Consider the following 24,044-nt stretch of genomic DNA (forward strand, 5'->3'; position numbering starts at 1 on the left):
CTAAATATTCGTAGTGGCCGTCCCTGGTGTTAAAGGCAGTTTTCCATTCATCCCCCTCTCTAATACGGATGAGGTTGTAAGCACCCCTAAGATCGAGCTTGGTATAGATTTTGGCGCCTTTAACCTGATCAAATAGCTCGGAAATCAGAGGAAGGGGGTAGCGGTTTTTAATAGTGACCTTGTTTAAACCTCTGTAGTCTATACAAGGACGGAGACCACCATCCTTCTTACCCACAAAGAAAAACCCCGCACCTGCAGGAGAACTAGAGGGCCGGATAAAACCTCTTTCGAGGTTTTCCTGGATATATTCCTTCATAGACTGAGATTCAGGTAGGGAAAGTGGATATGTACGACCACGAGGGGGAGAGGAACCTGGAATCAGATCAATGGGACAGTCATACTGTCTGTGTGGAGGTAAGGTTTCGGCAGCGTTTTTGGAAAAAACGTCAGCATAAGCTGAATAGGCTGCAGGTAAACCCTCAAGTGAAGTGGCTGCTAAAACTGGGGCAATACAGACATTTCTACAACTAGGACCCCACTGAGAAACCTCCCCTGTAACCCAATTAATCTGAGGGTTATGAACCTGGAGCCAGGGTAACCCCAAAATGAGTGGAGAAGAGGCTCCTTCAATAAGGAAAAAGGTTATCTCTTCAACATGAAAATCATTCACACATAAGGATAAAGAGACAGTTCTCTTATTTACCACCCCTGTCCCTAAGGGTCTTTTGTCCACCGTTAATATCCTCATGGGGACACTCAGAGGAACCACCGGAATGCCATTTTTAGCTGCAAACGTGGCCTCAATAAAATTACCCTCTGCCCCAGAGTCCACGAAAGCGGACAAGTTAATGGAGCCCATAGGCCAGGACAATTTAACTGGTAGCTGAACCTTGGAGGCAAATTGGGGAGAGGAAACGCCTGCACCCAAATGAAGCTCCCCTTCTTCATTTAGGCTGGGGCGTTTCCCGGCCTCTTAGTGCATTGCTTCAGAAAATGACCCTTGTCCCCGCAATATATACATAACCCAAGGGTCCGCCTGCGTGTCTTTTCCTCAGGAGAGAGATGGAATAGGCCTAGTTGCATAGGCTCTTCCTGAGGTGGAGACACAGGGGAAACCAAAGACTTGACATTGGGCACCACGTCAGGTCCCCTATAAGTAACCCCAGAAAAATTAGCATGACCCCTCTCACTCCTTCTCTCCCTCTGTCTCCTATCAATCTGGATGACTAGGGACATAAGATCATCTAGACTGGACGACAAGGGGTAATTCACCAGGCTATCTTTAATAGAGTCAGATAGCCCGACACGGAACTGACTGCGCAGGGCCACATCGTTCCACTCAGTCTCTCCTGCCCACCGGCGGAACTCTGTGCAATATATCTCTACCTCCCGTCTCCCTTGGCGCAGTTTACGAATTGCTGAATCGGCTGATGATGCACGATCTGGGTCATCGTAAAGAACTGCCATAGTATCAAAGAAACTTGGGGATCCCCCACCAGAAGGGTCATAACAAATTTTACTTTTTCCACACCAGAAGGGAAAGAATGAGGGAAAAAGCTAAGATACAGTTTACATGCCTCTTTGAAGACGAAAAATTTGGACCTGTCCCCAGAGAATTTCTCTGGAAATGCAATTTTGGGCTCTTGGGGCCTGAAAGTGTTACCCCCCAAAACGAACAAACCCACAGGAGGGGAAGAACTAGGAACAGGTTGCTGCTGCGGAGATTGCATAGTCTCCAGCTGGCGGGTTAGATTGTGAAAACCCTGCAGGAGATAATTCTGCTTTTGCTCCTGATCCTCCAAGCGCTGTAGCAGGCCAGTAAGAAGCGCTTCCATAGTAGCAGACGGAGTGGGAGGAGCAGCAGCGGACTCAACGTGATCTTGGTCCTCCATGGCCCGTGATAATGTCACGGTCGGCACCCTAAACCAGAACAGATGCCAAGTTCCCTTGTCTCGGCTCGGCTTCACCAGTATTGTGACCGCCTTTGGCTTCGGGAGGAGCCCTCAGCTACTCAGATGCCACCTGGACTTAACGAGAGGAACAAGGCAGGAGTTCTGGCAAGCAAAGGGGCACGACTGTGGATAAAGTCAGTTAGGCCGAAGATCACAGTACAAATAGGGTTAATCAAGTTCGTCGTCAGGCAGGCTGGGTCGAGGCAGGCAGAAACCAGGGATCGTCAGACAGGCAAGGGTCAACCAGATAATCAAGCAGCGGGGTTAGGCAAAATCGGAGTCAAAAGTACAAGCCGAGATCAGGTTACGGATTTCAGAATAGTCAGGAACAGGCCGGGTCAAAAACAGGAAAATTACCAACAGGGACAAATGCACGAAGCTCAGAAAGGCACCAGAATCAAATTCTATCACGGGCAATGAGAAAAGGCAAAAAGTCCCTTTAAATGCTTTTGAATTTCGCGCCATTGCGCGCTGACGTCATCACGCCAGCGCGCATGTGCTTAACGCGGAAGAGCGCGTGCGCACTTAGGGACATACCGGCGCAGAGGGAAGACGGCGCGGCGGGCGTCCCCGCCGCGCCGGTAAGGTAGATTTCCTTACATTATTACAGAGAAATAGGAAATATTTTTTTAAAAATTTGAATGAATTAAAATGGAATGGAACTATCTGGATAATGGGTTTCTTGAAGCAATTTTGTTTTTGTTTGCTGAAATTAATAACTTAATCTGACACAGTAATTTTTGTTATAGTACACATAAACAATGCTCAAAAATGTTAATATTATAGAGTTAACATTTCTTTCAACTTTTTTTATTAAGTATGGGTTCATAAGGAGGACCAAAAGACTACTCGATACTGCATAAGTACAGTTGCCCTGCTTTTAATGCTCCCCATGATATACTGTAGTTCTATCCTGCCAAAACTCTATATATCCCTGTTGATCCCAAGGAAGACCACACTTATGGCTCTTGACACTTTGTCACAATTAGGTGTAAATTCCTTCCTGACACCTAGGCCTATGGCACACATGGCATTTAAACTACTGGTTACAATGCCTTTATTAAAAATGATGTAGCCCCAACAAACTTAATAGTAGGTGTTGGATTTGAAATATTGCTTAGAGTGCCATGTGGGTTATGTTCTATTAATAAGGGTGGTGTCTAACTATTTTTTTCTGAATTGCACCTTTTCCATTGCACTGGGCCTTAGGTTCCAATGCAACTTGGCCCAGAACTGACCCCAACACAAACCTGCATGTAGAGAGAGAGAGAAAGAAAGATTGATAAAAGGGGCCAGTGATTATTTCTGATATTATAATTGATTATATTTAGAACATTTCCTATTTTTTATGAGATAAGCTTATATAAAATGTTGGATTTTAAGATGGTTTAACAGGGTTGCTGAGAAGCCAATCAGTGGTAGTAAGAAAGAGAGAAGATATATCCCTTCTGATTAACAAAATTTGATTAATCAATGCAGATGAATTTAATGAAAATTAGAGCTGAAGCACAGTGTGCCGTTTTCAAGTATAGTTAGAGGTCAGTGACAAAGCTGATATTTTTGCAGGTAAGGCAATTAGTAAATATTTTAATACATATATATTGCAAATATGTATAGATTGTAAGCTTTTTTTGGGCAGGGCCCTTTTCACCTCTTGTATTGGTTGTTTTGTATGTTTTCCTGTATGTTTAATTTATACACCCATTGTACATTTGCTGTGGAAAATGTTGGCATTTTATAAATGTTATTAATAACCATATAATGGCACAAACTAATACAATAAATTAACATGTATCAAAGTGAACTTCCTCTTTATAGATCACATTTTTTTAATAAGGCTGTTTAAGAAAACATCACACATACCTGTGTCTTGACAGGGGTGCTTCTGCTATGAGGAAACATTTACAGTGGCTTGCAAAAGTATTTGGGCCCCTTGAACTTTTCCACATTTTGTCACATTACAGCCACAAACATGAATCAATTTTATTGGAATTCCACATGAAAGATCAATACAAAGTGGTGTACACGTGAGAAGTGGAATGAAAATCATACATGATTCCAAACATTTTTTACAAATAAATAACATGAACCAATAAAATTGATTCATGTTTGTGGCTGTAATGTGACAAAATGTGGAAAAGTTCAAGGGGGCCGAATACTTTTGCAAGCTACTGTATATTTATTACTCATTAGCTGCACCATGGGAAATGCACACTATATCCAGGGGGTCGTATTCCCATGGTCATTGTACAGCATTGCCGTGGGATAGAAAAACAGACACATTATGGAAAGGCACCATTATGGAAATAACCCATGCTTTATACAAGGGAGGTAAAACCAAGCAATTGGACTATTTTATTAAACCATGGGCCAGATTCAAATCAATGAGAAAATGTTATTTTATTGTGTAACACATAAAAATATGGGTGAGAAGGGTGAGATTTTTTTTTTTTTTTTACTTTGAGGAGGAAGTACTTTTCTCCTATTGAAGTTTATCCCCAAAGACTTCAATAGAATTTCCATGCGATAATCAATGGGATACATTTTTCATTGAATTGCATCTGGCTCTATGGGACTATCTAGAATTGAATTAGGAGATAATCTTTTCTCATCAAATGTTGTGAAAGTTTATCCAAGCTCAACCCCTGCTGAAGAAGTAGAGGTACCAACACCATACCTTACTGATATTTAACATGTGTACTTATTTTTTTTTTTTTTACATTTTATTGAGATTTATAGTAATACAATTGTGCTGTTACAGTGGTGAGATTTGAAAAGATTACAGTAATAAATGTAATACAAGGAGGAACAGGAGGTAATATAAATAGGACAGTAAAGAAGGACTATAAATTTCTTAAGAGCTGGGTGTGATTTACTGCATGTGATACAAACTCCGATTTGATTTCATGGACAGCCTGACCATTATAAATATTTTATTTTTTTATTCATGTAAATTTTGATTTAGCTGAGACAGTTATATGTGGGCAGCAAATGCTTGTTTGTCTTGCTGAATTATCAATAGTATGTCAAAATGACAAAAGAGACATTGGTGGTGATGGGCACAATACACAGAGGTTATCAATATTATAATATCACTATAAAAAAATGTAGTATATCCTGACCTAAGGCATGTGTAATTGAAGCCTGTTACTTTCTCGTCTGTCATGTTTTAAATATGACAGCGTTAACTAACTGAATGTAATAAAACCTTTGACATGTGACTGCTCTATGCACATTAAATATTTATATATATATATGTTTAGGTATTTTGCTTAATGTCTAGTAAACAAATTGCCCCCTGCAACATAATTCTAACATGTTATGTAGGTGATAAGTCAATGATCCTAGGTTGTCATGACCCATGTCATATAATTAGGAAAATGAAACAGTCTAGAAGCTTATGTCCTCTCTCCTTTACCTCATTATAAACAATATTCCTTTATGCAAATTGTGCAAATTAAGTTAGTGCCAATGAGGGCACCACAGTTCAAATTCTGATCCCTGCATGATCATGCATATTAAAAAAAAATCCAGCCCCTCTCCACCCCACTCCACTCCACTGCCCCTCCCTCCCAGCCGCATCTATTCTCTTCAGAAGTCACACACTCCAAATATCAAATGAAACCTTGTTTTGTATGATAATATTGGTGTGTATAGGCAACTTTATTCTATGCAAGCAACAGTGAAGACCCTGCCTTCTGGACCTAAGTTCTACTAACTAGGGTGTAACAAATGGGCATTTCGATACTTTTATTCTGCCATGGGTTTGCAAAACTAGTTCCATTAACTGTAAGCTAACTGTGTGATAAAGTACAGGTATGGGAGGCTATTGGCTATTAAAGCACCCCCCATCTGCAAAGAATGAAGCAAAAGAGTACATGTAGGGGATCTGTTATCCAGAATGCTTGGGACCTGGTATTTTCTAGAAAAGGTATCATTACATAATTTGGATCACTGTACCTTAAAGGGGTAGTTCACCTTTAAGTTTACTTTTGTCATGTTAGAGAATGGCCAATTCTAAGCAACTTTTCACCTGGTCTTAATCTTTTATTTTGTATAGTTTGTGAATTATTTGCCTTTTTCTTCATACCAGCTTTTAAACGGGGTCACTGACCCCAGCATCCAAGAAAAACTATTGTTTTTAATTATTCATCTTTCTTTTCAGACCCTTTCCTTTTTATTTTCCAGTCTATAATTCAAACTACTGCCTGGTTGCTAGGGTAATTTAGGCCTTAGCAACAAAACTTCCCCAAAAAGCTAAATAAAATTAAAAAACCACAAATTAAAAAAAACTGTAAAAATTGTTCATTGTCTTAAGAGTATCACTCGCTACATCATGAACAACCCCTTTAAGTCTACTTAAACATTTAAACTTAAAATAAACCCAGGAGAATTGTTTTGCCACCAATATGGATGTGTGCAGCTTAATTAGAATCTAGTACAAGCTACTGTTTCATTATTACAGATAAAAAGGGAATCATTTAAAAAAAAAAAAAATGAATTATTTGCTTAAAATGGACTCTATAGGAGATAGCCTGCCTGAGGCTTTCTGGATATAAGGTTTCTGCATAAAGGATCTGTACCTTAACAATTTTTCTAAGTCAATGTTTGTTTGACTGTGCATGTGTCAGCTGTATCCTGCATCCTGGAAAGGATACTTGTTAGAAGTTGTATTTATTTTAACAGGGTGGATCAGAATAATTTAATGAAACTAAGGACTCTTTAGTGAAACTAAGTGCAACAATAATTTAATCCCACTCTAATGTATAATAGTAGGGTTTGCTATTTACTGATTTTGTATATGGTGTTTCCTTTTTGGGTGTGTGTGTGTGTGCTTATATTTCATAACAAAGTCACTATTAGATGAAAATATTATCATATCAATAGTTATAGGATTTCAAAGGATTATAGAACAGCAAATGAGTATTAACCATAAGTATCACCCTAGTTGGTCTTTAGACTCTCCTTGCCCCATTTACAGATTTGCCCACAGTTTACTAAGGTCAGGTTTGAATCAGCTGACATAACCCTGAGGCTGGTATGCTGGAATAGAAAAGACAGACTTCACTTGTTATGCCATACTCAATTTAGCACACTATTTTTAGGTCCAATAGCAAAAAACTAAAAGACTTTAAAAACACTTGAATATTGTTTGCTTTAGTATATTTCTTGGGGGAAAATAGTGTGTTTGTTTTTTTGTGAAAAAATTCTAAAAATGATAGCAGATGTATTGATTTATGGACAACTGATTTTAGGCCACTGGATAATCCTGCTTGGACATCATTGTGCCAGTTCAATACACAGTGATATTGGGGAATTTTCCCTGACATATTTTTCCTCACCAGAAATTGTGATGTCATTACATCTGATGTCGCCCCTTGTTTCCCTCTGTCGTTGTAAATTATGCAGTAAACCACACACAGGCTTTCACTTTTGTAGCAAAATAAAATGCAAAATAGATCAAAAGGAACCACTCCGCTGATAAATGTTCAAATTACTTCCATCTAGATATTACTTATATATCCAGACAAACTTTACTTTAAAGGAGAACTAAACCCTAAAAGAATATTGCTAGACATGTCATATTTTATATAAGAAACTTGTTGAACCAGCCTAAAGGTTCAACATCTCTATAGTAGTAATAATCTAGTCCTTTAAAGAAGAAGGAAAGTCATTTTGGCATTTTACTGCCAATAGATTTGCCACATTAGTGCCACCTAGAATGCTATATTTATTCTGCAGAAAGCTTTATCATCCTTGAGTTAAAGATTGCAGCTGCCATTTTAGCTTGGTCTTCATAGCTTCCTGCTTGCAGTTTAGCCATTATAGTTTAGGGTGAGGGGAGTGAGTTTTATGAATTCTTATGGGAGGGGGGGGAGCAGCAGAGAGGAGAGAACTGCAGAAAATCCCCAGAATTAAGGATTTTTCTGAGAGAGGAAGTCAGATACCCTAACAGCATGTTTACAAAAAAGGAGACAAGAAATCCTGTGTTTCTTTTTCTAGAGCAGGGATCCCCAACATTTTTTACCCAAGAGCCACATTCAAATGTAAAAAGAGTTGGAGAGCAACACAAGCATGGAAAATGTTCCAGGGGTTACAAATAGGGGCTCTGATTAGCAATTAGGAAGCCCCTCTGTGGACTGGCAGCCTACATGAGGCTATATTTGGCAGTACATCTGGTTTTTATGCAACCAAAACTTGCCCAAAAGCCAGGAATTCAAAAATAAGCATCTGCTGTGAGGCCACTGGGAGCAACATCCAAGGGACTGGAAAGCAACATGTTGCTCACGAGCCATTGGTTGGGGATCACTGTTCTAGAGGATTCAGTGCAGCGTTTCTGTTAGTGCTTATGGCTATATTTACATAGACCTTTCTGATAAAGCTTACTTAGTTTTTACCTTTCCTTCCCCTTTAAAGCTGTCACAGGGGTGACCATTCTGGCCATTCACATGCTCAGTGTGCTCTGAGCAGCTGTTGAGAAGCTAAGCTTAGGGGTTCTCAGAAATTATCAAGCAAAGAAAATGATGTTTGTCTGTCATATAAGCTGATCCTAACAGGCTGATGATTAAAATCTTATACTAATAGCACTGTTTCAGAGCTGCCATGCAAAAATTGTCTGTGTTAATTACTAATCAGCAAGGCCGGAACTAGGGGTAGGCAGAAGAGGCAGCTGCCTAGGGCGCAACGATTGGGGGGCGCCAGGCAGGAGGCTCTCCTGCCTACCCCTAGTCCACGCTCTTTTGTCATCGCCTCAGCCGCTTGTCATTGCGCAGTGGGGGCAATGACCCATCACATTCAGTGTTAACATTTAGTTCTTCAGCACAGCTTTGACTTTTACATGCATTTTGTATGTGAAAAGGAGCATGGCTCCTCTATTTAGAATTATTTATACTGTTATACCTTTGTTTATTTAGACTTTTATAATGTATGTACAAAGTACATACATACAATATAATGTATGTATTTTTACTTTTATGTATACAGTTTGACACAACCCATAACATAAATAATAATGTTAATTAATAGATTCTGAAATGACCTATCATCACTCACCTCTAAATAATAACAGGATGTTGGATTAATTTGTCTCCATATACTTATTAAGGTCAGATTAATACCTAAAGGAGGCAAGTGGAGTATTCAGATAAGAAAAACATAGCTGTCACTATGATTACAGAGGACTAAACTTTTTGTTTGACCATACCAAGCCTTATTCAAGCAAAACTGAAATTTTAATCAGAATCTGTTTAATGAAAGATAAAATATGAACCACTTGAATAAAAAAAGTGATAGTGTCCCTTTAATACCAGTTGTTAGCTTTTATGATACAATAAACGGTTCTTTGTTGGGCATTCATGATGGTATTGGGAGAATGTTCTAAAGATGGCCATATACTGCTAGATCAGCCTGTTTGGTGAGTACAGCAAACCAGCAGATCTGGGTCCAGTTTGGTCACCAGTGCATAGGGCTAAATAGAACTGAGCTGATCATTTATCCTGGGGCCAATGACTGTATCATACACTGGGGACCGTACCAATGCACCAATATAATCCTCATCCTGTGGACCATCTGATTGATATCTGGTTGAGTTTTGGATAAAAAATATTTTGCAAAGGGGCCTAAACTCCCTAATATATGCCACTGAGCATAACTGAGCTCCATGGAAGGGTAGCAAAGATACTGAAATAACCAGAACGGCAGCAGGGGGTTAGAAACAACAGCCAAGTATTTAGCCAAAGACAAATTAACACTTTGCAATGAACAGAGGTTTCTGGCATCCATTTATACACAGTGTGCTGCCTGGGCTAAATATTCTAATGGGTTTAAATGTCACCTAGATTAGTTTTATTCATGTCAATTAATTCAGATGGAAAAAAGTCTCATTTTTTTAAGTGAATAATTCACCTTGTTGCACAAATTACAAAATTATACACAAAATGACAACATTTGTTCTATAATTAAAAAGTATTGGCCGATCATGAAGCCCGATTTGGTGTACTAAAGGGAATTTAGCAGTTGGAGCCAAAGTTATTAATCTTTTGAGAATGATTGGTTATAAGGATCTTTCTTCATACGAAGATGTTCTTTTAAACTGAACAATAAAGTTGATTGTGAAAGCTTTCTGAAATTAACTTTGCTTATGGCAACCATGGCCACTGCAAGTTGTGTATCAGATGCTTAAAAGATGGTGTTACCAGTCGAATACATTTCTTGACAAAGATCACTGAGAAAAGCAAACAGAAAGCTAAGGAGGGACCCACCTTGTGCAGCTCAATGTGATGGCACATATTGTGGCAAGATGTTAGGTTCAATTAACTGCTTGCTTGTTTCCAGTGGCCTCAAAGCAAGTGCTTATTTTTGATTCCTTACTTGCCTGACTTGAAGGCAGGTTTTGGTCTACTGTCAAACAGAACCTCCTGTAGGCTGCCAGTCTACATTGGGGCTACCAAATAAACAAGTATAGGCCATATTTGACAACCCTAGGAACATTTTTATGCTTGTTTTGCTCCCAAGCTGAGTTTACATTTGATTGTTGCAAGTGGGTAAAAAAGGTTGGGGATCCTTACTCTACATCATATAAAAGTAATTTAAAAGTGAACAACCTCTTTAATATATGCGCAGTCACAGTAACTTGAATATATTCTGTACTTAATTTTTTACATGTGGTAAATAACATCTATTTACTGATATACATCTACAAGGGTCCACACCATGCTGTTCTATTTTTAAAGGAAAAGGAAAGCCCAAGTCACTTGGGGGTGCCAAAATGTTAGGCACCCCCAAGTGACTTAAATCGCTTACCTTGTACCCCGGGCTGGTGCCCCTGTTAGGAAAGAACAGCACCAGCCCGGGGTACCTGCAGCGAACGCTTCCTTCTTCCAAGTTGGTGTGCTTATGCATGCGCATTAGAGTGAAAAGCCAAACTTTAACAACAAAGTCAGCTTTTCACTCTAATGTGCATGTGCCGGCCCAGGGATTTCGACAGCAGAAGAAATACGGAAGAAGGAACCCTGGGCTGGTGCAGTTCTCTCCTAACAGGGGCACCAGCCCGGGGTACAAGGTAAGCGATTAAAGTCACTTGGGGGTGCCTAACATTTTGGCACCTTCAAGTGACTTAGCCTTCCTTCTCCTTTAAGGGTTAGGGCTGGTTTAAATCTCCTTTAAAGTTGCAGTTATTTTCTTGCTTGTGTTGGAGACACCCATTTAGCTTTGTACAGGTATGGGATCCCTTATCCGGAAACCCATTATCCAGAAAGCTCCAAATTATGGAAAGCCTGTCTCCCATAGACTCCATTATAATCAAATAATTGAGAATTTTAAAACTGATTTCCTTTTTCTCTGTAGTAATAAAACAGACCTTTAGTGAAGAACCAGTTATGCAGGCACTAACACTTCAAACATTCCCCAGGGCTTGGGTGCAGTCCCTGTCAGTGGAAGAAATATTCATCAAAATGGAAATCCACACTCACAGAACAAAACAAATAGTTCATTGTGGAGGTGTTTCGGCTGGGTTTCTAGGAGTCCATCACACATCATTATCCTGAAAATGTTGATCTAATGTCATATGTGTGATACATGTACCCCATCCATAAAAACAGAATAAGTAATAAATAAGTTAATCAATAATATTAAAATATCAAACTGATCAATTTGTAATACAATCTTACAAAGTTAAACATGAGTACACAGATCAAACATGACAACACTTAGGGGCCCATTTACTAGCATTCATATTTTTTCCTTTCACAAATTGTGGCATTTTGACTCTTAAAATAATGGGTTTTACTAATTACACAAAAACTCAAAACACACAAAACTATACAATCTAAAACCTGTTACGGTCATGTAGAAGCCAATGGGAGCTGTCCTACACAAATCTTTTATTTGTGGTTTTGGTTTTTTATTTCATTTGTAAGCGCACAGAAATTCTTATGAAAAGGAAAACTTTAAGTTTTTGTGTTGTTTTCATTTGTAATTCACATTTTAATTTTAAATTTGTGCTTTTTAAATTCAGATCATATGATAAATCACTAGACAAAAAAACTCTAAAATTGTTGATAAATGGCCTCATATCACATAATATAATTCTTTCACATATGAATGATCGGAGACATCCCCACAGTGAGCACCAAACATTTGGGTTTTTGCTGCACTACCACCATTAATGTGGGAATGGTCTTAAAAGCTCTTGTGATAACATGAGTGTAGTTTGAAGTGGGTATGGTTTAAAAATGGGAGCAGTCAAAACTGGCTTACATTATTAGCCCTCCACCATGTAGGCCAGAAATGTTCTGGCCCTCAATACCACAGAAGTTGGACAGCACTGATAGGCAAATATGAGTATAATAGAGCAGTCAGTGCATAATACACTAAGTGCATGAATGTTGAATCAGTGCTGTACATTTAGCTGAACAACAAAAACAACAAATAACTGTTTTTCTATTTTATTACTATTATGTTTTTATTTACATAGTGCCAATATGGGCAGAGATTTTTCATCATTCACTTTAGTCTCTGCCCCACTGAAGCTTACTATTTAAGGTCCCTGCAATACACATAAATATTCATACATATTACAAACACATACACTACAGCCAATTAACTTCCCATTATGTTTTCAGGCTGTGGGAGGAAACCCCAATGTAAACCCTCACATTCATTTTGAGAACATACAAATTCTAGCTTTGAAATGTGCAGAGATATGATATGTTAATCCCTTTCATCAGAGTAGCCAGGCTATTTCCATTTCCCAAAAGCATTTGGTCTAATCAAAACCTTTTAAAAATGCCTGCAGTGTATGAGTGGAAATCAATTCAGATTAATGATACAGATAAGTAAATAATTAGTTTGAAATATAGTAACCATCACAGACTGGATACAGGCAAGAATAGGTCTGCAGTAGTGATGTGCGGATCAAGATTTTCTCAACTCGCACCCAATCCTAACCTGCTCGCTCCCAACCCCAACCCTACCTGTTCCGGCTTCCTTTCTCTATTTATAGACCCGCGTCTGACCCATGGAAGAGCTCAGTCTTCTCTCCCTTCTCCTCCTTCTAACTTTACTACTAGGGGCCAGTATTTTGCCAGCCTGGCTAATAAAAATTATGTTTAATGCCAATGTTATAAATAGGGAAAATACATAAAAATATAGGAAGGCTGTTTTTTGTTTCCCAAAAATGTGTCAACCCTAATTACTACTGATAGCCCTTTGGCTTGAGCAATCATAAAGGAAACCATGTGTGAGTTAAGGAAGTAATTTTGTGTACAGGTATGGGATCCCTTATTCGGAAACCAGTTATCCAGAAAGTTCCGAATTACAGAAAGGCCATCTCCCATAGACTCCATTATAAGCAAATAATTCTATTTTTTAAAAATGATTTCCCTTTTCTCTGTAATAATAAAACAGTACCTGTACTTGATCCCAGCTAAGATATAATAAATCCTTACTGGAGGCAAAACAATCCTATTGGGTTTATTCAATATTTAAATGATTTTTAGCAGACTTAAGTTATGGAGATCCAAATTACAGAAAGATCTCTTATCCGGAAAACCCCAGGTCCTCAGCATTCTGGATAATAGGTACTATATAATTATATAATAATCAAGGGTACAAGATGTCAGTCTCTGGGTCCACTGGTAAAGTATTCCACAATGTTTGGATAGTAGGGTTAGGCTTATGAAACTGGTTGCCTTTAAGCATATACAGGTATCGGACCCCTTATCTGGAAACCTGTTATCCAGAAAGCTCCGAATTACGGAAAGCCTTTCTCCCATAGACACCATTTTAATCAAATAATTCAGAATTTTAAAAATGATTTCCTTTTTCTCTGTAGTAATAAAACAGTACCTTGTAATTGATCCCAACTAAGATAGAAATAATCCTTATTGGAGGCAAAACAATCCTTTTGGGGTTAATTAATGTTTTATTGATTTTTTAGCAGAAGATGAAGATCCAAATTACGGAAAGACCCCTTATCCGGAATACCCTTGGTCCCGAGTATTCTGGATAACGGGTTCTATACCTGTACTAGTAGGCATCTACCTAACCCTCCTCTCCATAGTCATTCATGGGTCACATGAGATCAGATTAGACACAACAGACGATTTTCATAAAGCCAAAATGGGTTTTTACATGTTTATGTCACATAAAGGAAACATATTCATATTATTTCTAGGCTTTTATTTTTTCAATAACTGTCTACTAAAACATGAGGGGTATATTTCTTTACTGCACAAGAAGCATCACTTAACTGCATATTTTTGTCTGCGAGCACCATGTTTCTCTTCAGTAGAATCAGTAAAAACTCATACAAGACTCCAGTAAAATAATGCCCTGCAGTGTTTAAATTGTCATGAAAAACACTGTTTTGCTTTGATTTATGTTAGACCTGGAAAAGATTTTCTATGCCATAAGCCAATTATTCACAGTTTCATGTTTTATTATAAAACAATAATGTCATATAAAGATGTCTATGGTGACCTTGGCATACTAGAAGCCATAAAAATCTGGAGAAGGGCCTCCAGTAGGGCAGCCCTGCTTTGAGTGATTGTTTCTGAACCTAGAACAAACATAATTGCTTTTGGCAAGGAACGCTGTATAATATTTCAAATCATTTGAATATAGTCTATATTCATTTCATCTTTTCATCATTTGTTTTGCCAATGGTTTTGATAGTGTCCATACGCATATTCTGGATTTATTACACTTTACTGTAGTGTGAATATTCTTGAATATACTGTCCATTATACAAAGCAGTGTGCTTATCCTTTACATTTCTTTACAAGGTCTGCATGGTCCTCCTTGTGAACAAGCAAGCTGCCCAAATGCAGAGGAAAGCATAGTTCCAATATCCAAGATTAACTGAACATAAACCAGAAAGCTAATTTATATTCTAATTAATAAGCAGTGACATGATCAATGAGATCAGAATCCACTTCCCACTAATGTTACATAATTAACATATTAATTACATTAGAGATATGTCTATTTTTATCTTGTTTTTCTTGTTACAAGTTTGTAGTTGTGTTTCTTACTGTAATTTTGTTTTTGTCTGTACAGACAAATTGTTTATTCTCATTAAACCTGGCTATATATGCCCAGATTCAGTGAGATATATTTGAATGATTTCAACCATACTGTTTGACTGGATATGTAAGATAGATCAAGGGTCAGTTTCATAAGACCATTCTGCGATGCTGTCACATTGATGATTTGTGCTGTTTGTAAATTTTATCTGCTGATCCGCCATGTTGGTGGTTTATGGTGCATAGGCAGATAAGATAGCAAAGAGAATTTACAGCACCACTTTAATTCCAACCAAACGATAGACTCATACCATCCAAATCTATAGAAAGTGATAAAGTATCCATCTGTGCATAATAATTGGTTGCATACCAGAAAGGTTTGTCCAGGCTATTTCAACCTTAATGTAAATTCCTACTGTGCAGGTCTCCTTACCTTTGTCATGGGTTAGGTGAATGGCAAGAACAATGAGCTTCTGTCCCAGCCTCCTTACATAAATGGTTTTATATTAGTGTTGGCTGATCAATGTAATTAACATGCCCCCAATATTCATTAAACAGTTCCTGAGATGATAATTGCACACTGGGGATGAAAACCAGATATAGGATAGGTTTCTTTCTTTGCAATCTCCCAGTACAATGCTTGTTGTTAGTTTAAAGTCACAGAGATTCAACACTAATGTGCCTGAGTGACCACAAAAAAGGTTGATAAACTCAGTATGAATGTCCATTTAAATCAATTTAGAATATTGTCAATAATTTTAAAGATGATAAAGAATAAAATTATGTAATAATAAATAAATAAATAACCGTTTGGGTGAGGTATATGGAAACATCTGCCATATGCCACTGTTTTTTTTATAAGCAAATACATTTAAATTTAGAAAAAACATAAACTGGAGTAGGAAATGAGCCCTATGTGTTTTTCAAAAATGTAATGTGCAGTATTATAAACAGTGGTGTAGCTACTGAGGAAACAGTTGGGGGGGCCGAGGGGAACTAGGGGTCTGGTCTGCTTCCCCGTGTTTACCAGCAATTATGTTCAGCAGGTGGATTGCGGGTGACCCATGAAAGGAGCAAAATTGCAGGTCACCCATGATTATGTGGAGAGGAGTCCCAGAAATTTTTTTTGTGGGGTTCCAGAGCCCCCCAGGTTATTTTCAAGTTATTTACTTGTCTGTCTAAAATGCACATCTCTTAGTGGTTGCTGTATGTTACTAGACCTACAGCAATATTTTGTTATTAATTTACCCCAACTTATAGGACACATGCCTTCAAAAGAATATTTGTAAGTTGTCTGTGTCTATTCTGAGCTCTTACAAATAGCTTTGTGTTGCATATTTGTCAGCGAAGCAGCAAGCATCTCATTGCTATGTATCACATGAAAGCACAGGCTTTTAATTACAATCAAAGAGGTCAGGTTACACAATCACACATGAACGGGATAGGCCGTGGATTTTGGAAGATAGTGGGGGTAGGATAATGCAAAGTTGTAGTTCGCCATATTTATCTTGGCTTTTATTTTTTCTATTTTTAGCTCAGTCCTTAATCATTTTCATGTCCAACACCTGTTCACGTTTACAGTAAATGAATTGTCTATGAAAAAGAAAACTATGAATACAGCTGCATTGGACCAACGGATTTAAATGTAGAGGGCTCAGCAAAAAACAGATGAGATCTTGATGATAGATCTGATAATGGTCAGATGGCTGAGGAATTCAGTGCTGCAGTCACTTCCTATAGGATTCATGTTTGCTTTGCTTATATATCAGCATACAGAAAATGTAATTCATCTTGCAACATCTATGTACAGAACAAAGCAGGGTCAGACTGGGGGGTAAATAGTAAATAGGTTTCAGAAAGGGAATCTACTAGTTATATCCCACTGAATAAGTCCTGAATCAGTATAAGAATAAATAGCAAAGATTTTCAGTGGAATAAAAACAACAACATTTATTGGCTCAAATTAACAAAAACAAATTATATGAAAAGCATACTATACCAAACAATGACCAGGTGCATCCTAATCTCCTAACGCGTTTTCGCACCATCTGCCGCCCCAGGGCCACCCCACCCCCCAAGGTGCCCCCACTGGCTGTGCCCCCGTAACTCCCCTGCAGGAGCCTCCGCCGCCCACCCAATGTCCTCCCCTGAGCACACATAAGTGAAACGCAACAGGGATCGGGTCTGGCCCAGATCTGCTGAATTTTAGGTATTTGGCCGACCTAGGCACCGGACCTAAATATGCCCCTACGTCGTACGTGTGACGTCACACACACCAACGTAGTGGAAGTGACATCACATGCAGTGTGCCATCACTCCCACAGTGCATCCTGAACCCCCCCAGTTCCCCCACTGGATTTCCAGCGCTATCCATTAGAACTGCTTTCAGGTAACCTATTGTTTTTCCTACTCCCATGTAACTGGAAGAGTCCCAAGCCGGACTTGGATTTCTTACTATTGAACTCTGTTCTCATATCTACTGGGAGCTGCTATCTTGCTGCCTTCACATTGTTCTGCTGATCAGCTGCTGGGGGGCGGGGGTGGGTTGATATAATTCCAACTTGCAGCACATCAGTAAAGTGTGACTTAAGTTTATCAGCGCAGAGCACAGGTCGCAAGGCTGTTGCACCCTGGGAAATGAAGAATATGGCTAGCCCCATGTGAAATTTCAAAATTAGTTTAATGCAGGACTCTGCTGGGGAAGCTCTATTAACTGTTAAACATGTTTTCCCACAACAGTATTCCATTACGGGACTGGTTATACTTTGTGAGCATGGGGCTGTAGAGGTGGGTTTTAGCCAGATTTTTGGAGCCCCCATATCTGTGCAACAGTGAAAGGTGTACACAGTGTGTGTATGTTACTGTATATAAGCACAACTTTTTAGTGAACCATTAAAATGTATGTATACTATAGTGATTAGACTCTAGCATGGAATGCTTTATTCAAGGTCTGCGTTGCATAATTCTCTTCTACCGAATTACATCCAGATCTCCGGCCAAGTCCTGCCCTTTAGCCACTGATCGATAAGCAGATACCTGAGTCACGGTTAGAACATTCCAACTATGTAAGCACTGAAAACAAATTAGTAATCTCGGAGATACTGGTAAATATAATTTACTACCCCTGTTTCTCTAATGTTGCTAGCATTAGATTAAGGGGAGCCCAGGTCACCGCAAATATCTGACAGCTTCCAATACTCCCTTGCGCGCTGCTCCTTTAAGGACTGACGCATTACATCATGACTCGGCGCAGTGCATTGTGGGCGGGGAGGGGAGAACGCCATTTTCATTGGGGCGCAGACAGAGGCGGATACCGGGCACCGACAGCAGGAGGAGGATGAGCGCTGGATCACCGGCTGTTAGCTAGGAAGGCCTGGGATTCCCGGCCTGCGTCACTGTGACAGCTGGGTGCGGCTCCCAGACATCCTCTCGATTCCATCATCATCTTCATTATTTCTGGGAGGGCAGCTGCGGGCGGCACTGACAGGGACCGCAGAACGGTATGGGGACTGGCTATGCGGGATAGGGGCTTCCGGCGACTCGCTGTCTGTCAATGGGGAGACAATATCCTATTACTGTTTCGCAATGGCGAGAGTTGTAGTTCACATAGTACTAGATTTCTGTCTGCTTCATAGGGAGGAGGCAGGAAGAGGGCATCGCTAGGGCATATGCTGTTGTATCATTGATGCTCGGGGTGGAAGGGGGTAGGCGCTGTATTTGGTGCAGTGAGAGGAGAGCAGCCAGGGGGCTCCCACTGATTGGATACGCTCCTATAGGAAATAGACATCGTGTCTCCGTAAGTGATGCTTCTATCATCCTTTGTATGGTCCTAGGTAAGAGCCATGTTCTTCTCATCAAAGCACAGGCTAGCAAGCAAGAGACAGCAAGGGGTGGAGCATGCATGTAAACAATATGGAAGGAGCTCTTAATATATTATATATCTATACTGCATGACTCAAGTATTCCTCCATCCAGGCACAGGCTCCTGCCATTTATACAGCTGTGGCAACTGGGCACTTGTGTCTTTGCTTTTTCATTATCACTTTGCTGTTCCAGGCATGGTGTTATATATGGTGAGGGCAGGTCATATAAATAGAAAAACAAAAAATACTTTAATATGAAAGATTTAAATAAGTAAATAACCTTGGAACTTCATCAAAATGAAAAGCCACGTGATTTCTGGGATGAAAGGGAATGCTGCAATCCCTCCTGACTCCAGATCTGCTCAGAGCTGATGGCACCATGTGAACCAATTCATTTGATTTATGTAGTCATTAATGGAGCAGACTTGGTTGTGAATTGCCACTCTGACCACATAAGGCATAAAAGGCCCTTAATGCAAATGCAGTTGGCAGTTATAGAACAAGGCACCATAACGGATGGGAAATAGATAATTCACAGACATGACTCGGTTTCATTTGCAAAGATTTTAGTGAGAGCAAAGGGCTGTTTGAAATCAATACACATTATTTGTTTCATTTCGATCCTGTTTTAGAGAAAGGGCTTGTGAAATATATATTCTAGTAAGTCGTGGCTAAAAATGATTTGCAGAACAAAAGAATCATACACTTTTTAGTGTCTTACTACTTGTGAGGTATATGTGAATTGCGCAAATCAATACTATTGGTGATAGTTTAGCAAAGGGTATCAATGTAAGGCTCTGCCTATATGGATATGTAATGTACTAATCAATATTGTAATGAAAATTTCCTCTATGTGATGCAGTGATGTGTGCAGTGTTTGACAGTTTGTATCCTACCCCCCCCATGGGAATTAAGCTGTGTCAGTGCGATTACTCAGTCACTCTTTAGCACCTGCCTCATCTGGTGGAGCTGCTTTCTTTATTTTCCTGTATCCGTCAGAGCAATTAGCAGGGGCATTGTTAGCTTGAAGCCAAGATCATATATTTATTATGTGTTTTGTAAAGTTTCAGAATGGTTTATTGGTCTTATTTGTTTTGCGTTTGCTGGATCTGTCTTGATTTATATGATTTTGTATACCTTTCAACATGACAAGTTACAATGTTGCCGTTGTGCTTCCTTGTAACCACCTCGTGAAATTTGAAGACTTTGCAGAATAATATTGATGTAACAGTTTCAAATGTACAGTTAGCTTGCTAGAGAGAAAATCAATCTAGCCATGCTTCATTGCAGAGTCTCTTTGTGCCACTAAATCTGGGTATGTTCCTTAGCCATCTGACACACCCTGCCAGTCCTCCAGCTAGAATGCATCAGGACCCTGTACTTCTGTGTCACACACAGTAACGGTGTTAAAAGCAGGCTTGGCTTTTTCTAGGTGTCCCTTCTATGTACTTAGTGTTCTGACACTGCTTACAATGTGATAATTGTGGCAAGCCTGTAAGGGTATGCTTATTGGTTCTCCTCAGCAACACTCACAAGACTGGGATGCTAGAATCTTTGCTGTGACTGATATGCGAAATCCCATTTACTTTTTTTTATTCAAATAAGTAGACTGCATATTATCATATAAGGGTGTGTCTTGCTGCTTTAGGTTGTAATAATATGATTTAATTTATGTTACTCACTGTACCTTTCATATATATTTTAGGAGTAATTGAAAATCTTTCTGCCTACACTGTAATATATTTTTTGGATTAACTGCAACAATGTCTCTGTGCTCTCTCAGTTCTGCAGAAAAGGCACTGTAGTCATCAACACTATATCGTAATAACCATAGGACATTGGAATATGTTTTATAATCCTGCCTTTTTTGGATGTCCCTGATGAAATGCATTGGGTTTTTCATGTAAATAATACATTTGAACATACTATATTGGATTGCCCTGCATTTCTCCTGCTTTATAACCTGCTGTATGAAAAGAGAGCAGATGTTCCTCTTGGAGATCTTTGCATCCAGTATAATTAAGTATATTCACTAGTTAGTTCCCATGGGCTGCTTCTTAAGTTGTGCTTGAGAAAAACTGCAGTACAATCCCATTGTGTGTGTATTGAGAAAGGTGTCACACCCTTTAAAGAGCATACCTTTTGGTGCAAACAATGTAGATTTCACAGGAAACGCCTTGTAGGATATTTTAGTGGCAAGTCTTCTGACAACATCTTTATCATCTATCTAGCATGTCAAAATAAGGAAACAAAACTTTTACTGAAAAGCTAAAATAGGGAGCATACACACTTGCATTATGGGCATACTCGTACTGAATCCCTTTGGAACTGCAAATCTCAGCTTGCATTTGACATGTAATTGATATGCAGTAAAACTTTTTTGGCTGAAAAATTTAAATCCATCTAATCACAAGCTAAACAACTGATCTCACTGTAAATCTAGAGCAGTGAAACTTTGTGCTACCCAGAACAGAAGAGATCTGCAACTTGCAGTATGATCAAATAGAATGGACTATGGTTGCAGCTTGCGACACTAGTTTAAATGTGCAATATATATATATATATATCTTTCAGTTTCCATAAAACCCTATGATACAGCTAATTGGAGTGACTAATCATAATGCAGTTTTGTACAAGGCCTTAATCTATAACATCTTAACGACTTGGCCACTGAGAACTGAACTTTTAAAAAAAAAAATAATAAAATTGCTTTTACTCTTTAAATTTTTGACCATTTTTTAGATTAAAGTTCAAAGACTGTGGGGGAAGCAAAGTTCCTGTGAAAGGTGCCCTTTAACTTCTACCTGACCCATAAGGTCAACTGTTACAACCTCATATAAGTTTCTCATATTTCTCTGATGCTGCTGAGAAATGTATAAACAAATATAGCAAATGCAGGTCTGCATCACATATAGTATACAGGTGCAGGTTACCATTTTGCTATATATAAGTGCTGTTGATCGAATGAAAGTGTTATTGCAGATGCCCAGATTCTTGATTATAGAACATTGGTAAACCACAACTGATTCTGGGCATAGCTTATCTGAGAAATATTCAGGTTGAATTGTGTTTCTCACAACTGTGGGGTATATTTATAAAAAAAAAAAAAGTGAAAATAGAGTTCCCTGCAGTTCACCAGAGGGAGATTTCACAGCACTGTATTCGCTTGCATCGGCTTTTTATGGGAATGACCAGCTGTATCTCACAAATGATAAATATGCAAGAGCCATAATTTCTTTTTGTGGAATGCATCTATGCAGACAGTATGTCAGACTGTTACCCAGGTGCATATTGTGAGCGACACGTAGGTATTTAAACTGTAAATTATATTTACAGGGAATTGCCCCTTAAACATGTTGTATACAATCTTGTAAGTAATTACAGAATTTCTATATGTTGGACTGGAGGAGGAGATTTTGCTCCCTGGTATCAACAAATAAAAAAGCATGTTTTGCAGTGGCCTCATGTCCAAGTGCTGGTATAGTTACTACTTAGTGTGATAACTTTGTGGTTTTGTTTATTTTATTTTAAATGCAGGTGAACTGCCACTTCAGACAAATTATCTTCAACAAGTATATTGTAGAGATCTTTCAGCTGATTACATTATTCATTGTCTGCAAATGGCAGATCCATTTATTTAGGGGGTGATTTATTACTGGTCAAGTTTTTGATTTTTCTTGATTCGAGTTTGGCGCTTAAAAGCTCAATTTTGAGTTATGTTTCAAAAATGCAAATGTCTGGTATTAAGTGCAAAAACTCGAATGTGGAACTTCGCCATCCAAAAGCTTCCGACTTTCTATAGAACTTAATGAGAGTTTCCTAGGCAATGTCAAGCCATATGTTCAGTTCGAGTTTATTAGTTTTTGAGTTATGGTGTGGACTGGTGACATTGCTACAACTAAAAGCCACCCATGCATGCAAATAACAAATGGCAAGTGGGTACAAATTACATGCAGTACATAGGATGGACAGTAACAGTGCAAACAAATGCTTTTTCATATTGCACTTTAGAAGTATCATACATCTGTTAATTATAAGGTCTGTTTATCATGTCAGAGGTATGTTTTCCCACTTCTTTAATGATGCCAAGGCCATTTTCAGTAGTCAAGGCATACCAGAAAGAGTTTACTGGGACGTCTGCTAATCAACCTAACATACCCAATAACAAACAGAATAAAAAATAAAATTGGAGGGCCCTGCTCATAAGAACTTTCATGGAACACCTTCCTGGCAGCATTTGTGTTCTCCCACAATAAAAAAAAAACATACAGGGAGGTTAATTGGCACCTGATGAAATTAACAATACATGCAAAGACACCTTTGATTATTAGCTGCCTTTGGGCAGAGACAGTTGTGAATGATTTATAAGTGCTGTTTAATTTGTTGGAACTATTTAAATAAAGAATATTAATAATCGTTAAATTGTTAGATTTGCATCACTGAAGTCAAAAACCAAAAACCCAATCACTAGTTGAGAGAAATATTAAAGCAAAAATCTGGTTGTTTTGTATTATGGCACCAGTGCACATTTTAAATGAGCCCTGCAAACCAATGCATGTTTCTGGTTGCAGATCCGCCAACATCTGACTGTACTGTCACTGATTACAAGCATGCTTTAGAAAAGAGTCATCTAATGGTTCTGGTTCCTCAAGAATAGGGAATCAGCTGTTTAAATATCTGGTTTACACTGTCAGTGTGCTTCATTAGCTACATTTCCAGTTTTGACCAATATTTAATGATTCATTTGCATCTGATTTTGTGAAAAGAGGCTTAAGCTGTAATCCACTAATTTAGTAATAAAGTAACCAGTTTGCTTTGTTACATTGGACAGCTTCATTATTGTTATCCAGCTGACTGGCTTATATTGGGACTTGATATTGTTTGCTTGGCATTTCTATAATAGTTCTTCTGAGTGTAGTAAGGCTCTTTACACAGAGAATCCTTCTGATATAGAGATATCTAAATATAGATTTATATCACAAAACCTCTGTCCTGTTGTCCAAATTAAAAATCACATGAATGTTTATTAAAGTAAATACTACACAAAATTGCCTAGGGCAGCGCCCATGGACTTCTATATGACTTTGACAGCTTTTAGATGGTGTATTTTTACATTTGCTTTTTTTTTGTGGTTATTACACTTATTACAGTATTGTTTTTTTGTGATAAGTATAATCCACCATTTTCCCATTAAAAAATTAGAT

At 38.6% G+C, this 24,044-nt stretch overlaps 1 protein-coding gene across 8 annotated transcripts in view; it reads left to right on the forward strand.

Moving 5' to 3' along the window:
- Positions 1-18,237: 18,237 nt before the first annotated feature.
- The window catches only part of klc1 (kinesin light chain 1), a 46,878-nt gene continuing 41,071 nt past the window's right edge, over positions 18,238-24,044 (forward strand). For 6 of the 8 annotated variants that reach the window (XM_012968484.3, XM_012968487.3, XM_012968486.3 and 3 more), the window contains exon 1: positions 18,238-18,477. The gene's annotated coding sequence lies outside the window, so the exon portion shown is untranslated. Of the gene's footprint in view, positions 18,478-18,750; positions 18,774-24,044 lie in introns of those variants that run through there. The other 2 variants (NM_001017247.2, XM_031890484.1) reach the window with 2 other exon arrangements.

The sequence above is a fragment of the Xenopus tropicalis genome, chromosome 8 (assembly GCF_000004195.4).
Source record: "Xenopus tropicalis strain Nigerian chromosome 8, UCB_Xtro_10.0, whole genome shotgun sequence".
Taxonomy (NCBI): Eukaryota; Metazoa; Chordata; class Amphibia; order Anura; family Pipidae; genus Xenopus; species Xenopus tropicalis.